At 36.9% G+C, this 4,871-nt stretch overlaps 1 pseudogene; it reads left to right on the top strand.

Moving 5' to 3' along the window:
• The first annotated feature begins 564 nt into the window (after positions 1-564).
• On the top strand, positions 565-4,442 carry LOC112653949 (heterogeneous nuclear ribonucleoprotein A3-like; annotated as a pseudogene).
• The last annotated feature ends 429 nt before the right edge of the window (positions 4,443-4,871 follow it).

Raw genomic sequence — 4,871 nt, 5'->3', positions numbered from 1 at the left:
ATCCACCTGGATGAGGGGGCCAGTAATAGTTTAAGGTCCCTACAGGGTACTTGGCCAATATAGATACCAAGGCAGCAATACCACAAAGCTTAGCTAAACTTTTAACAAGGATATCTTATTTTGGGGGATGCCTGGGTGGCTCAGTGGTTGAGCCTCTGCCTTTGGCTCAGGTCATGATCCCAGGGTCCGAGGATCAAGTCCCATGATGGGGACGAGAATACTGAATTTGACTTCCAGTTTCAACTCTGACATTCAAAGAACATGGAAGCTATCCTTTCCATTCTTACAAGCAGAAAACATTATATGAAGTGAAATCAATCACTTTTCTTGGACCTATCAGAGAACTGAGATTTCAAAGCAAACTACAATCCTGAAATCTGTAGAAACAGGTGAATCCAGGAAGTCACAGCCAAGATATTCTTACCTGTACAGAAACTTCTTGAGTATGACCTGGTAAGAACACTTAAATGGTAATTTTGACAAATCTCTGGAAGCTGAGTGTGGACTAGTATGAAAATGAGAAGTTCTTAGGTGCCACAGCCTTAGAAAGGACACTTCATGGACATGACTTTTGGGAAACTTATCAGGATCTTAGGGTGTAGACCCAAGAAAAGTCCCCTCCTGGTTCAGAAAGGTGAGGGGAAGAGCAAACATTGTGAAAATGCCCAGAGTCCTCTCCATAATAAAGATATACTTTCTAAGGGAAAAGACTTTCCCAGAGCTTCATCCCAGCTGGGAAGGCCATTCTTCCCACTTCAGACCTAACCTCCTCTCTCATATAAATAGGAAAAAATACCATAATAAATGGGGTCAAGTCTCAAGGAAACTGGCAATGGGAGGTGAGCCGGGGAAGAGGAAAGAACAGAGGGGAAATAAACTATGGGAGAACGTTTTATAAAGATCACAGCAAAAAGACACATGTCCAGGAAAAGAAATGTATTTCTAATCAGATTAAAGAACTCTCCCTCTTTCTACCATATTCCCAACACACAAACAGGACTCCAGTATAATAGTAGTTGATTACATCTGGGAGAGCTGAGGGGCACAAATTCTCTCTCTTAAGGAATATATAGGGAAGTTCAAGGTTATGAGGAATAGTATATACTAAGCCACTAGAGGAATTTGAAACCTCTGACACTTTAGCAAAAGAAAACATTACACATAGCCCAGTTCCTAACTAGATTAACATTAATCTTCACATGAAAGACTTATGTAACTTAGTTCCTATTACCTGATAAAATATGTCTAGTTTTCAACAAAACTATAAGGCACAACAAAGGGCAAATACAAATACAATAGGAATATACAAGGTATGCACCAGAACCAAACTCCAATATGACACAGATAATGAAATTATCAGGTGCAGAATTTAATATAACTATGATTCATATGTTATAGGTTAATGGAACAAGTAGACAACATGCAAGAATATATAGGTACCTAAATATACAGACAACAAATCTAAAAATTAATAATAAAGAAATGCAATAAATTAAAATTCTTGCAACAAAAATGAAGAATGCTTTTGATGGGCTCATCAGTTTACTGGACATGGCCAAGGAAAGATTCTGTGAGCTTGAAGATATGTCACTAGAAGCCTCCCAAACAGAAATGAAAAACATACATAAATAAATAAATAAATAAATAAATAAATAAATTAGCAAAAAAAATCTCAGGACATCCAAAAACTGTGGGCAATTTTATAAGGTAAAAAATACTCATAACTGGAATCTCAGAGGAGAATATATAAAGAAAATAATATAAAAATATATTTGAAAAAATAATGATCAAAAACTTTGCAAAATTAATGACAGATACCAAATCTCCAGATCCAGGAAGGTCAGAAAACACCAAGCAGAATAAATACCAACAAAACTGCACTTAAGTATATCATATTCAATCTGCAAACAAAGAGAAAGAAAATCTTGAAAGAAGCCAGTGGAGGAAAACTTCTTATTTATAGAGGAAATTATGCAAGCAAGAAGAAAATGGAGTAAAATATTTTAAATGTTAAATACATGTCCATGTGTACACTCCAACATAGAATTCTACATCCAGCAAAATTAACTAAAAAGTAAAGAAGAAATAAAGATTTTCTTCAGACAAAAAATAAGAGAATTCATTACCAGCACACAAGCCCTACAGAAAACATTAAAATAATACCAAGTTTTTTACAAATGAAATACATCAAACATAAAATTCATGAATTCAAAATACTACTCTCCCTCAAGAGAGTATAAATACACAACACATGGGTCTCCAATGAAAGTTACCAGGGCATGAACCCATTGTTTTGAAAACTCAAAATCAATCATTTATATCATCTTTTCTGCACAAATTGTATTTCAAGATAAGAAAACACTTATGTGAAAATTCTTTTTAAAAACAATTCTAGGGGCACCTGGGTGGCTCAGTTGATTGAGCATCTGACTCTTGATTTTAGTTTAGGTCTTAATCTCAGTCAGGGTCATGAGTTCAAGCTCCATGTTAGGCTTCACGCTGGGCATAGAGCCTACTTAAAAATAAACAAACAAGCATTCTAGCTAATAAATGCAAAAGGAATGATAGGATTATAAAATTATAATCTTATACTAACCAATAAAATAATAGAGGTTGACAATGATCTACTACAAACACTCAATAAAATTTGGAGAGAAATTTTGTGAAAGAAGGATCACACTGACATCATCTCAACCCACTAATCAGCTGAAGCATCACCAAAAGTGAGACAATCACAGATCATATGGCTTTTGATCTGATGTCCTATGAAACATTCTTCACCTCCCTACAAATTGAATCTAAATCTAATTAAATTTCTAGCTCTAACTACCAGTATTCAGAATAAGTGGGTGATAGAAGGGTAAGATAAATGACATCACTGGAAGCAATGATTCAAATTTAAGACAATTAATAGTGTGGTATTTCTGAACAACAATTTTATCAACTGTATCATGATCATCAAAAGTTACAAAAGCAAATCCTCTCTTTTTTCCACTCTGCCAGTCTTCCATAACTTCTATGGTTTCAATTTTGCCATACTTTTCAAAGTAGTCTCTCAAATTATATTCTTCTGTATCTTCTTTAATACCACCAACAAAAATTTTCTTCACTGTTAGGTGGGCACCAGGCTTTACAGAATCCTCTCTAGAAACAGCTCTCTGGTTCCACTACACACCCATCACCTTGTGTGGTCGGGCACACATTGCTGCATCCACCTCTTCAACACAAGAGTAAGTCACAAAACCAAAACCCCTGGAACGTTTTGTTTGGGGGTCTCTCATTACCACACAATCTGTAAGTGTGCCCCATTTTTCAAAATGTTCTCTTAAACTATCATCCGTAGTTTCAAAGCTCAAACCACCAATAAACAGTTTTCTCAACTGCTCGGGTTCCTTTGGATCATGGCCCTCCATTTTGAGACCAGACTCACCTTTTCCAACTCGAGTTCAATATCATGATACAGTTGATGAAATTGTTCTTCAGAAATACCACACTATTAATGGGCATAATTGTGAAGTGAAAAAGGCCCCTTCTAAACAAGAGATGCAGTCTGCTGAATCGCAAAGAGGTCGTGGAGGTGGATCTGGCAACTTCATGGGTCATGGAGGAAACTTTGGAGGTGGTGGTAATTTTGGCCATGGTGGAAACTTTGGTGGAAGAGGAGGCTATGGAGGTAGAGGTGGTGGCAGCAGAGGTAGTTATGGAGGAGGTGATGGTGGATATAATGGATTTGGAGGTGATGGTGGCAACTATGGTGGTGGTCCTAGTTATAGTAGTAGAGGAGGCTATAGTGGTGGTGGACCTAGGATATGGAAACCAAGGAGGCGGATATGGTGGTGGTGGTAGAGGATAAGATGGTTACAATGAAGGAGGAAATTTTGGAGGTGGTAACTATGGTGGTGGTGGGAACTATAATGATTTTGGAAATTATAGTGGACAACAGCAATCAAATTATGGACCCATGAAGGGGGGCAGTTTTGGTGGAAGAAGCTCGGGCAGTCCTTATGGTGGTGGTTATGGATCTGGTGGTGGAAGTGGTGGATATGGTAGAAGGTTCTAAAAAATTTCAGAAGAAAAGGGCTACAGTTCTTAGCAGGAGAGAGAGCGAGGAGTTGTCAGGAAAGCTGCAGGTTACTTTGAGACAGTTGTTCCAAATGCATTAGAAGAACTGTAAAAATCTGCCACAGGAGGAATGATGATCCATAGTCAGAAAAGTTACTGCAGCTTAAACAGGAAACCCTTCTTGTTCAGGACTGTCGTAGCCACAGTTTGCAAAAAGTGCAGCTATTGATTAATGCAATGTAGTATCAATTAGATGTACATTCCTGAGGTCTTTTATCTGTTGTAGCTTTGTCTTTTTCTTTTTCTTTTCATTACATCAGGTATATTGCCCTGTAAATTGTGGTAGTGGTACCAGGAATAAAAAATTAAGGAATTTTTAACTTTTCAAACAAAACAAAACAAAACAACAAAACAAAAAAAAAAAAAAACAAATTTAGGACAAGCTCTAAGAACAAACTTGATTATCTCCAACAAATCAATGTCATAAAAAATAATCAAAAAAGGCAATATCTGGAGTTTATTTGGATCCTGATATTAGCAAAAGAACTCTAATAAAGGATCATCTTTGAGACAATTAGACCTATGTAAATGCAGATGGTTATTAAAGAATTTTAGAGATTGGTTTTGACTTTGGGTAATAATGCAATGTGTCTTTGTGTATGTTTTTAAAGGTTCTTAGATCCACATGCTGATCACTTTATGGGAGAAATGACATGATTTTTGGGATTTTCTTTAAAACATGTTACCTTTGGGATACCCGGGTGGCGCAGCGGTTTGGCGCCTGCCTTTGGCCCAGGGCACTATCCTGG

Source organism: Canis lupus, chromosome 3 (genome assembly GCF_003254725.2).
Source record: "Canis lupus dingo isolate Sandy chromosome 3, ASM325472v2, whole genome shotgun sequence".
NCBI lineage: Eukaryota > Metazoa > Chordata > Mammalia > Carnivora > Canidae > Canis > Canis lupus.
The sequence above is the reverse complement of the archived record's forward strand: the minus strand, read 5'-3'. Positions and strand labels throughout refer to the sequence as shown.